The sequence below is a fragment of the Dipteris shenzhenensis genome, chromosome 6 (assembly GCF_047967505.1).
Source record: "Dipteris shenzhenensis isolate YYH24624 ecotype China chromosome 6, Dip_SZ_1.0, whole genome shotgun sequence".
NCBI lineage: Eukaryota > Viridiplantae > Streptophyta > Polypodiopsida > Gleicheniales > Dipteridaceae > Dipteris > Dipteris shenzhenensis.
This window is the reverse complement of record NC_141601.1, coordinates 60605816-60619064: the sequence shown is the minus strand read 5'-3', so window position 1 is coordinate 60619064 and position 13249 is coordinate 60605816.

Genomic DNA, 13249 nt, shown 5'->3' with positions numbered 1-13249 from the left:
TCATTAGATTGATTGGCATGCCGATATGACCTTTTTGTGTGTGTGTGTGGGAGAGAGATCTTTTTTTATACATGCTTTGAGAGTGTGGAATGAAAGTGTGTGGTACAATTATTCATGCACTCATCTATGTGTCTAAGCAAAAGCGTGTGAGTGCACGTGACCTAGTAGCTAGGTAGGGACTAACTATATGCTTTTTTTTTGGGATTATCATAGGGCAGCTAGAACTCATTCATCACTTCTGAGCCCTAGGTAAAATTGATTGATGCTACCTATATGTGCAAAGACGTACATATGCAAGTGAGTATACTTAAGGTAGCTTGTTGACTCTGTGCCAACATGAACTCATGCAAGGTTAGGAGGAGAGGGGAGGAGGGTGTAAGAGCATGGGGGAAAGAAGAGAGAGGAGGGAGGAGGAGGAGGCAGGAGGAGAGGGAGAGGGTGGGTTGCAAGGTTGGAGGAGATGGGAGGAGGAGTTGCAAGGTTAGGACATGCTTTTGGACGTGGAGTGCAAAAAAGCATGGACACTTGAGACAAATGCTTGGAATACCAAAGTAGACTCAACACAATGTCCCAAAGAGTGTGGGCTTCATTCCATTATGGGGTATTTATACAAGTTGGAGAGTTTCTCTCTCTACACAAAGTTGTAGCACAAAGTTGTATCGCAAAGTTGTAACACATTCTCTTTCTACATGTAGAAGTTGTAACAAATTCTCTTTCTACATGTAGAAGTTGTAACACAAAGTTGTATCACAAAGTTGTTTCCAAACGTTGCAACATGAGTTCATGTTGACTTTGTGCCAACATGAACTCATGTAGAGAGAGAATGTGTTACAACTTTGTGTTACGACTTTGTGATACAACTTTGTGATACAACTTTGTGTTACAGCTTTGTGTTACAACTTCTACATGTAGAGAGAGAATGTGTTACAACTTTGTGATACAACTTCTACATGTAGAAAGAGAATGTGACACAACTTTGTGTTACAACTTTGTGTTATAACTTTGTGATACAACTTTGTGTTACAACTTTGTGTTACATGCAGAGAGAGAAGCTCTCCAACTTGTGTAAATACCCCATAATGGAATGAACCCCACACTCTTTGGGGCATTGTGTTGAGTCTACTTTGGTATTCCAAGCATTTGTCTCAAGTGTCCATGCTTCCTTGTACTCCACATCCAAAAGCATGTCCTAACCTTGCAACTCCTCCTCCCCTCTCCTCCAACCTTGCAACCCACCCTTTCCCTCTCCTCATCCCTCCTCCTCCTCCTCCTCTCTCCTCCTCCTCCCTCCTCCTCCTCCCTCCTCTCTCTTCTTTTCCCCATGCTCTTACACCTTCTTCCTCTCCCACTCCTATGCTCCCCTAAACCCTTTGTTCCTCAACCCTTAAACTCCATGATCTATGAACCCTTAAACTCCTCCTAAAAACTACAACCCCCAATGAAGGCAAAAGCCTTCATTACCTCAACAAATATGATTTAAGTTCCTTTTACACATGCATGCACTTTGTTTGCTTACCACACTTAAGCCTACGTCTCTCACCAGAACATGACTCGAGGTCCTAAGGTACACATATACTACAACCGACAATCCAAATATATCTGTAGGTGACAAAAAGCCTCAGAATCCTGCAAACATAGAATACCCAGCTCTTCCTACGAAAGCAGTAGGAAAGAGCTAACATTTGCCGCCACTGCCGGGGAGACTAGCATCTCAAGTAGTGAGTAAACATATGTAGGTATGTGTAGAAAACAAACTACTTCGAACTTTCACGAAAATAACACTCAAGGGCAAGGAGAGTAAAATTTTTTTCTATTTCTAGCCAAACATATCTACCCAAGCATCAACCTTGGATTGCTACCTTAAGAAATTTTCTTTATGTCTTAAATAGAAGCCACATGATATACAATTAGGCTAGGTAGTGGACACGAATGCGTAGAGCTTGCAATTTCAACCATTTTACCTTTTTTCAAAAAAGCAAACCAAGCTATCCATAAAGAGTTATGGCTCGGGAAGAGTTTAGGGTTAAACCCTAAAACTCAAATCCTATAAAAACCAACTCCACCCCCTCATTCTTTATCTTTCACTTTTTTCCTCCATTCTCTTCTTCATTCTGAGCCCCACGCAAGACACTCCTCCCTCTCCATCGACCACCACCTTACTCCCATCCTCACATTGTAAGTGACATTGTAAGTGACTTCGAGCCCATCTCGCAGTGATAACCTAGCCATCCACCCACCGTCCATTGTTCCACAACAATCCCGTTACATCGAGAAAGACTTGGAGAGCGTTCAGGTGACCACTTCTCCCTCCTTTTCGATTTCCATCCGTCAAGTTTTTTGCTCTCTCTTTTTTTCCCCCTCCCATGTCCACCACCCCTCCCCCTCCCCCCTCCATTTCCACCTCCCCCTCCCCCTCCATCTCCACCTCCCCCTCCCCCTCCCCCCTCCATTTCCACCTCCCCCTCCCCCCTCCCCCTCCCCCTCCATCTCCACCAACCCTTCCCCCTCCCCCCTCCATTTCCACCTCCCCCTCCCCCTCCCTCTCCACCACCCCTTCCCCCTTCCCCCTCCATTTCCACCTTCTCCTTCCCCTCCCCCTGAGAGTGCTCTCAACGGAAGCAAGAACGGAAGAGAAAGAGAGAAACAGAGAGCCACACAAGTTTTGGTGGGTGCGGAACACACTAATCTTCTTTTTTATTCATTTATATATGTGTTTGAGTATTGTACATAACCGGGGTAAAGGCACAGTGACTTTTAACCCCCACAACCTCCCACTTGAAGGACAATGTGCCTTTAAGGGAGAACAACCAGTGAGCATACTATCCAATGCCCATCAATACACGACAATACTCAAACCACTGACTAGGTAGGCTCTTCGTTAGCATATCTGTGGGGTTATCATCTGTATGAACCTTGACAAGCTCTATGCGCTTATCCTCAAGCACCTCCCTAATGAAATGGTACCTGACCTCAATAACACCTATTTCATTTTACTAATTTTGGACTTTTTCTGTTGTTTTTGGACGAAGCCCAAAAATCCTTCCCAAATGAAAAGTTTACTTTGTGAAAATATCCTTCCCAAATCAAAATTTTACTTTCTGAAAATATTCTTCCCAAATCAAAAGTTCACTTTGTGGCACTATCATATTCACATAAAAATATTTTTTTTTCAATCTATACTTTTGCACCAACATACAAGAATTTGAAATAATCCTATATTAGAAATTCTAGCTATGTCTAAGTTATTTGTTAATTTAATTATTTTTAATATTTTTCCTTGACGTGATAAATTTATAAATCCATGAAAGGAGACTTAAAAATTTCATGAAAATAACATTGTCACTCGCAATATGCACAAAATTTTTAAAACTTTTAATAAATAGAAAATTTAAGACATGATGCCATAAGACCCAAGTTTTGCATCGAACCAAAGAGGTATAATAGCAATTATAGCTATTATTATATGATTACATTGAGAGACGTTGCTCTCAGCTAGAGTCTTAATATCCAAAATGATATAGATTGAACATATGTTTACAATTTAAATTGTTGCTCTTAAAGAGCCTCAATTCGTGCCATCTGCATAATTTGACTCCCCATTGTCTTATTGCTCAATGTCACGATAGTCCCTTGCCAGGTGCCATCTGCATTAACTCCCACTTGTCTTGCCAAGCCTTGCCCCTTGGGTGCATTGACTCCCCATTTTCTTATTGCTCAATGTGATAGTCCCTTGCCAGGTGCCATCTGCATTAACTCCCTATTGTCTTGCCAAGCCTTGACCCTTGGGTGACATCCAATGCAAAATACAGGTGCCATCTGCATTAACTCCCACTTGTCTTGCCAAGCCTTGCCCCTTGGGTGCATTGACTCCCCATTGTCTTATTGCTCAATGTGATAGTCCCTTGCCAGGTGCCATCTGCATTAACTCCCTATTGTCTTGCCAAGCCTTGACCCTTGGGTGACATCCAATGCATATTTTGACTCTCATTTGACATAGGAGGTGATGACTCTGATTATAATTGTCTTGAATTGGCCTTCTTAATAGCTGGATGACAGCTATCCTTATCTACTCTAATTTGTGGCTCAGTTAGTATGCCACCTTAGTTAGTTGAGTTTGGTTTGAGACCCACATATAGGGTTCTTCTATTTCTTTGTACTAGAGTTCTTTTGGCTTTCACAACTAAGAAGAGGAAAACTGTTTTCAGCCTCCACCTTTGTGTGTATTCCCCCATTTGTGCATGTGAGAAAGCCGCAAGTGAGACTCCTTCCCTCTCTCCCACTATCTTCACATTGCACTCCTTGGGGATTCATACAACCTGCCCTCCATCCAAGTAGCCACGTGGCCATGTGTCAGAGCAGTAATAGTTCCAGCATTAAGTTCAAGTTGGTTTAAGATCTGTGGCCATTGTGGCTCATGGCAAGATGTATTTGAATACTAATCTCATTAATGTTGGACTCATATGTCTATATTTGGACTAATCCTAGAAATAGATCCCAAATGGAAAGTTTACTTTATGAAATTGTCATTTGAGAATCAAAAGTTTACTTTTTGGCATGTCATTTCCACATAATAAATTTCACAATATCTCTCTATAATCATTAGGGGAGGAATGGGGTCTCAACAGGGCCTAGTACCCAGATAAAATCCTTCAATGGACTTCAATACAAAGCTTTAATCATGGACATTCTTCATTTGCGCTATCTCCTTCTACTTCCTCCATGGCGAGCATCCTTAAAAATTCGTGTATATGCAAAATAGTTTGCTGTGGTATTTTTATTTTTCCTTCTACCTCATATCCCATGCGCTTCTTTGATTTCTTTGCCCTTGAATGCCAAGACACTATGATTGTCTCCATCGAAACTTGAGAGACCGCTTCATCATTTGGGACCCACTCCTTCATTATACAATTAGTATACAATGTGTTATTATCCATATTCTCCTTCCTGCCCTTTGGCTCATATCATACCACTGTAAATGTTGTAGCTCTCCCTTGGTCATCTCTTTGCACATCAACTACTTTTGCAACCCAAAACTTCACATTCTCATATTCATCACCGATGGGCAAACCACAACAAAACAATCGACCTCTATATCTACTTGTGGCATAAACTCTCTCTTCTTCGGTCCACAATATGGACGTGGGAGTAATGATACAAATTCATTTTCAAAGACTGGAGCTGTGGGCGCAAATCGTTATGAGCATTTGGCCAAAACATATTGCATTCTTCCTTGACATCCTTTGAGCCTTGCATTCTCTCAAGGTCCTTTATTAAATTTCGTGTCTTGTTAATTACAGTGGTAGTGTGTTCTCTCCAAGTAGGCTTTGAATCAGGATATCTCCGGAGCATTTCCTCTTTGTATGTAATAAATGCTTTTAATCCTTCTATTTCACAGTTAGACCTCTCATTGAATTCTTGTATAGGAGCCCATGTTGGATACCTTTCTTTGCTGGGAATTGAAGTTAAGAGACTGTAAGGTTCTTCAGGTTCCCATTTTGTATCATGAGAATACTGTTGCCATTGCATTACGGGTTTTTCATCTTAAAAAAGAAAACGAAAGTAATGTGGATTGGTATGACCTATCAATGCATCACCACCCGCTTGTATGAAAGGTAGAATGAAGCTCTTTCAATCATACATTCTTTCGAGCCTCTCACATACTGTACTTTCCTTACGACCACCAACTTGCCTGCCACATCTTCTTACCAAGTCATCTATTGTCTCCACATCCTTGCATTTAAGCTCCCTTGAGACTGTGCTAAAAACCTGATCGATATCCTCATGTGTATGCCCAACATACAAAAATCCACATTCGACCTCATTGAAGATTCGATGAGCAACTAGCATGGAGCAAAATGCAAACATGAGTACATTCTTATTTTCTCGCCAGCAATTATCAGCTTGTATTCTCAAAGTCGGTGGTAGGCGACCTTTTTCTACATGTACATTGCGAATTGCCTTCATAATAGATGTTACAACTTGATTGCTATCATGTAGATGCAAGGAATCAATCCATATATCTACAAAGAACTTAATTCCATGCACTAACACTCCACATAGATGTGTCTTTAGAAAGTGCTTTCCTTGTAATTTAGGTGGAGTGGCAACAAAACGAGGCAATGTTGTTGTATTCTGATCCATGCCATCTACAATAAGGCACATGTAGTCATCGGGATGCGAAATAGCTTGCTCCTTCCAATATGCATATTTTTGTCTGGAATGTCGAATAAGGTCATGATGAGATTTTTGGTTTTTTTTGTATAATTCCCTTTGATTTGGACATGTTGCACTCTCAATCGCTTGCTTTAAATCATCACAGACATTGCACTTTGACATTTTTTGCCTCCAACACTTATTTCATTAATTTTGGACTTGTCAATGTACAAATTCATTTTTACATATACTTTTGGACTAGTTTTCAGATAAAATTTAAGAAAAACCCAATCTTCAAAGCACATATAAAAACATAAAAACAAGCATTTTTTTATATATTTTTTAAGGACATGAAACTAAAATTATAAAATTTAATGCAGTCTAGATAAGTTACATGAAAAAATAAGATTAAGTTGTTGTAAACTCTCTTAATATTTAATGGTGTTAATAAACACCTTCAAAAGTTAAGCCTGAGATAAGTTACACAAAAAAGAGTGGTCCATTAATTGTAAACTCTCTTTATATTTATAATAGTGTTTAGGAAACACTTTCAAAAGTTACAAGTGGAAGTAGCAAACTCTCACAATATTTATAATTTAGGTGTTGAAAAACACCAAAAGTTACAATAAGACTCTCATTGGAAGGCAAATTACACTAAAAGTTACAATAAGACTCTCACTAGAAGGCAAATTTATTTTCAAGACTACAGCCATTCAATTTGATGAATTTTCTATTTTCAAGTCCTTAGCCTAAATTCAACCCATTCAAGAGCTGAGCTCATCTCATCCTCATCGATGTAGTTAAAATTATAGAAGAGAAGTAAGGATTGATGAATTTTCTCCTGCATAACACTTTGTTTATTCCGAATGGCTTGCGCTTCCTCGGGGGAAAATCTTCCATAACGAGCCACACGCGAAGATATCTCACTTTGAAAGTCTATCAACTCTCTCCTATATGACTACAATTTATCTATTTCAGTAGTAGCCATACTTATTTTTCTTTCCTCTTCCTTCTCTAAGCCCTTCTGACAAGCAAAGTCATCCTTCTCGTATTGGGTTAATGGAGCTGGATTTTGCTTTCTCTCCTCTCTCTTTCCTTGGTTCTCGGCAATCCATTCTTTGAGGCTGCTAATGGCTTGCTCGACAGAATCGATTACCTTAAAAAGATCCATAATGGCTGCAAGATGAAAGGAGTATGCTTGAGAAGAGGAGGTAAGGCTACGGGCAAGATGGAAGGAGCAAGCTTGAGGAGAGGAGTAAGGTAAGAAGAGTAAAGTGGAAGAAGTGTGGAGAGGAGTAAGGTAAGAAGAGAAAAGTGGAAGAAGTTTTTGCTGCGGGTGAGATATAGAAGATGAACGAGGTGAGGAAGGTAACGAGAGTGAGGAAAGATATAGAAGACTAACGAGGTGAGGAAGGTAACGAGAGTGAGGAAGAGAGTGAGGAAAGATATAGAAGACGAACGAGGTGAGGAAGGTAACGAGAGTGAGGAAGGTAACTAGAGGAGATAAGGCAAGATGAAAAGAGTATGCTTGAGAAGAGGAGGCAAGGCTGCAGGCAAGATGGAAGGAGCAAGATTGAGGAGAGGAAGGAGCAAGCTTGAGGAGAGGAGTAAGGTAAGAAGAGCAAAGTGGAAGAAGTGCTGCTGCGGGTGAGATATAGAAGATGAACGACTACTAGGGAATTTATAGAACTACAGATGCAAGACCGTAATGCGAGATGACTAGATGCAAGATCGTAATGCGAGACATTATAAAATAAAATGATGGGATGCAAGACCGTAATGGGAGACATTTGAGACATATAAGATAGTGATAGTACATTGAAATCTATAAAGTAAAATGATGGAACACAGGAATGATATAATTAATAGAATCTCATCATGAAGAGCAAAGTACAAGAAGTGTCTGCTGCGGGTGAGATATAGAAGATGAACGACTACTAGGGAATTTATAGAACTATAGATGCAAGACCGTAATGCGAGATGACTAGATGCAAGATTGTAATGCGAGACATTATAAAATAAAATGATGGGATGCAAGACCGTAATGGGAGACATTTGAGACATATAAGATAGTGATAGTACATTGAAATCTATAAAGTAAAATGATGGAACACAAGAATGATATAATTAATAGAATCTCATCATGAGATACTTGCTGTACATAATAAATGATAGATTTTGAGTACATTGAAATCTATAAAATAAAGTGATGGAACATAAGAATGATATGATTATTAGATTCTCATCATAAGATATTTATTGTACATAATAAATTAGACTTTCAAAAAAGTAAAACCTAATGTATTGTAATGAAAAAATATCATAAAATATCCTAATGTATTGCAACATTTAACATAAGTTTTAAAAACACTATCATTAATCAATACAAACAAGATAAAAATCTTCAAGGACTCATGTTTCTTTCTACATGTTTTACAACTGAATAGAGTCTGATGAGTCATTGAGTCTCTACTTGTGTGGATGGTGTACATTGAGATTCTACTTCTGGTGCAATCGGGATAGACTTAATCTCTTCCTCCTTTACAAGATGTGATGTTGTAGATGCACATTGAGTCTCCACTTCTTGTGTAGGAAGAATGCATTGAGTCTCTAATTCAAGTGTAGACTGTAATGCTTCTACTTGAGGCTGTGATACAGAAGGAGACTGAATTGTCTCTTCTTTTTCTTTGGCTCCCTCAGGTTCTTCATTGAGTCCATCATGTTGTTTCTCAATGATAGCAGTTAGATAGTGAATATTCTTAGCCACAAAATCTTGTAGCTCGAGCTTGGTATATGCTTCTATGGAGACATGTTCAAAAATTTCATTGAGATACAACATGAAGTTGTAGGCAATTCTCCACCCACTACTAAACATGTCCTTTTGGTCCACTGCGAGGTGTGTCTGGAAATTTGGTTGGTCTTGATGCTCCCTGATTTTCATAATCGCAGAAACTAACTTGTTTGCAGACCTGTCCATCATGACATATGACAAAGTGAATTTGTGTAGTAAATAGTAACTTGATGCATGTTCATAATGATATGATAAAAGAACACTTACTTGAACACCCCGTGAAAGCCTGTAATTGAGTTGACAAACCAACAATGGTTGTCATCAAGGTCCCATACTATCAGGCTCCAATGTGAACTACATCACCAATAAAGAGCGATAAGATTTATCACAATATTAAGTATTAATTGACACAATATTATAAATAAGAGTAAAAGAAAGATTGAGACCATACTTACTTCTCATAGTATGGCATAAAGACAAGTAGTATGCCATCCAAGTCTAAAGGTTGTAGAATTGAACAAAAATCATCTACTGTCTTCTTGGTATCACTAAGTACAGCTGAAAGAAGAGAATCGAGCATACAGACGCGATTTTGTACTGATCTAGGAAAATGAGATATAACCGTACTGCAACAATAAATAAACAAATGTTAGAAGCAGATTGAATCAAATGATTGAAGTATCAAGTCAAGAGATGTTCATATAAAACCAGAGGATGGCCATCATGACTTTGTCATTAGCCTCTTTCAAAGGGTCGGAGAGGATTGTAACTTCCTCGCTACCAAAAGTCAAAACACGAGGTTGCTTGCTAATGATGACCTTAACCTCAGAAGAGCTCCCCATTTCGTCCAATACAGCGGTTACATCAGGACAACTTATGGGCGTAGCAACCAATGTTTCCTCTGGATGCTCCACCACGTTATCAATAAATGCCTTAATGATAGATGACATAAATGCATATAGATGCAAGTCTGTATATGTGGACAATGAGGTTTCACCGCCTCTCAAATCAAAAATTTGAGCAAGGAGCAAGAAGCAGTTATATCCAACTCTCCACCCACAACTGTGGTCATCATTCTGCTTCGCTGCAGGGCATGTTACATACTCTATTTGATCTTCCAAGTCACCCTCCATTTGCATAAGTGCATCTATAGCACTTACCAACTTTCGAGCAGATCTACACATCAAAATAGAAAACATAAATGAATGTGCGCATTGCATAGGATGCATCTCATTGACATAATTATGACACAAGTAGGTTATACTTACTCTGACACACTGCCATGGATAGATGCTATTGAATTGACAAAGAAGCATTGCTTGGCTAAGATGTCCACGTTTACCAAGCTCCAATGCAAGCTGCATTATCAATTAAGAATAATTATTATTTGATATAATCCTCCACAATGTAAGAGATAAGCTAGGTAGGGATTGATACTCACTCCTCGTGATATGCGGTAAAGATAACTCGTGCCGCAGTCAAATCAATAGGTTGCAACCACTTAAAAATGTCATCTATGGTCTTCTCCTTATTGCTAACTACACTAGAAACAAGAGGATTGACCATACATGCACATCTTTGTATATATAGCGAAAGCTGTTGTAAAACCATACTGCAATAAAAAGAAAAGAATATTAGTTCATTTGATCCAATGGAAATACAAAAGCATAAAGTCAGTAAAAAGTTTGTGTCAAACCTGAGGATGGCTATTATAACCTTGTCATTGACCTCTTTCTTGAAGTTTATGAGGATTGAAATATCCTCTTCATCGAATATAAAAGTAAGAGGTTGTTCTCGAACTTGAAACCTAACTTGAAATGACTTCTCCATTTGCTGCAATGTATGATTATTTTCTAGAGTCATCTGATGGATAGCCAGAGCAACTTTGCTTTCTTGAGATGAGCTTTCATGATTCTCTGCTCCAACTATGTCCTCCTCATCCTCCTCCTCTCCCTTCTCCTATAAAAGGATAAAATAATTATGAGATTCAAAATTTTAAATTAATTATAAATTTAAAAAGACCTTTAAATGAATAAAGAAAATTAAACATAAGTCTTCATACCTCTACATATCTTCGTGGTCTTTTTATGTAACCTTCAGAGGCAAGGTCAGTGTCATATCCATCTTCCTCTGCTTCCTTGCTATCACTGGTATCCTCACTATTATATCCAGAGCTTTGATCATTTTCATCATCTTTCTTGCTCTCATCGTACATGATCTGCTCTATGTCATCCTCTTCATGTGAGATCGGACCTTTCTTATCAAACTTTATTGTGAGAGAAGCCACGGTATCAAGGTATTCCAAGCAAGCAGGGCTCTCAATAATATTTACATTGTGTCCTTTTCTGATAAGAGCTTCGAACAGATGTCCCATTCGGCACAATGTGACTTCCCATCCAGACGGTAGCAAAAATTCCATCATACTAATTAAAAGATCAGCACTTTTTGCTGGCCTTTCATAGTGATTTGCATTGCGATGGAGGGGACTTGGAGCTTCATGCTCTTCCAGCAGTAGTTGCAATCTGTTTGCATTCCCTCTTATATTGTTTTGTAAGGAGTGATCATTATAAGGGCTCTTCATGCACAAGAAAAAGGTTTCTAGACTCTGTATCTTGAGACCGCATTCTCTCTTGTTCCTTTTTCTTGAGTATATCCCATTGTAAATCTTGAGCTCATTGCCATATTGTTTTTCTAGGGGGTAGCAGACATTTGTTCCTTGTCATCTTTATCAGCAAATATGACTATATTACATTGTCCCACTCTACCAATGGTGGTATGTAATATTCTGTCAAGGAGTGGACGGATGTCATCCGCTGATATTTCATAGACAAAGAAAAGCTGAGGTCTCTCCCAAGCAGTGTCGTCGGACAAAAAATCACTCAATGAAACTCCCTTGCACTCAACACTCTTTCCAGACTCTGAAATGATTTCATGTATGAAATAAAAGCCCTTGTTCAAAGTCTTTTCTTTTCTGAGAGTGTGGTTATTGATGACTTTTTGTGCATATGCATACACATTTTCCGGAATGTCACTTCTCATAGAGGGAGTAATTTCAAATCCATCATCTTCTACCTTCACCCATTTATGCGCCCAAGCCTTCTGTTTAGCTGACGGTAAAGCTGATGCCATCTGCCTCACAATGTTATGATCAATTTTACATTGGCTGATTGGAATATTTTTTTCTCCCAATAAATATTCAATTGCACTCTTTACTGCATCACGCTTGACCTGTTGGATGATGTTATCTTCCATGCAATGATCTTTATCCTTTTTGCCAAAAAACCATTCTTTTGACATTAATTTCTCTACAGCAAGACTTGCGTATTTATCTGGTAGGTTTCTTAAAGGCCTCCACATCCGAGCTGTCATCTCTTTTTTCTCAATCTTCTTTGCCTTCTCTTTAATCAATGATGGAGCCTCATATGTAACATCTCCTTTCTCACATGCAAGACACACGTCTTTGATCTGATGAAAAACTTCATCACTACGGAAAAGTATGCTTGTGTAGTCTTGATACCTATCCCTTACTGTCTTGAAGCTTGTAATCACCTCAGCTCTTTCTTGCTTTCCCCTTGGTACAATGACACTCAAGCATGTGTAGAAGTCAACAAGATTATCTGCTTCCACTTTAGTTGCATTTCTTTTGAGAGTGGTCAAAGGAGAATTAAAAGTTTTCCATATGGTCCTAGCTTTGAGCAACATCTCTGAAGTGGAGGTGATTTTTCGTAGTGCATAAATCTCATGATTAAGTCTTTCCCACTCAATCAAATATTTCTTCTCGTTCTTGAAGATACAGATGCATGCAGAATAGTAGTGAAATTGAGGCACACTCGCGAAAGTTTGATAAGTAATTTCTCCTTTCTTGTATGCATCTCTAGAGCGCTCATTACAAGCATAGGCATAGTGCTGACCATCTATTGCCTCAAATGTACAATGAGCTAAGAAATTTCTCTTGGCATCCCTTATATGTCGTTCTGGATCATTCACTGAACTCTGTCCTTCTTGAAGTGAGGGAACTTGTTTTTCGAGGAACTTAGTGAATTGCATCTCAAAATCTATAGGCTGAGAGAAATTGATGGATTGACTATAATCTCCCATGACTGGCCAAAATGTTCTTGGACGAAGTACCAAATTAGAAACAACTGGTTTTTTTCCATCAATCAAAGCCTGAAAAATCTTTTCAGCATAGGCTGTATCTAAGGTCCTGCTGTTGGTGAAGACACTTGCTTTGACCACTGTTGAAGCATGTATAACTTGAGTCTTCTGGCCCCATATATATCCTGGATCCTCATCTGTCACAGCCTC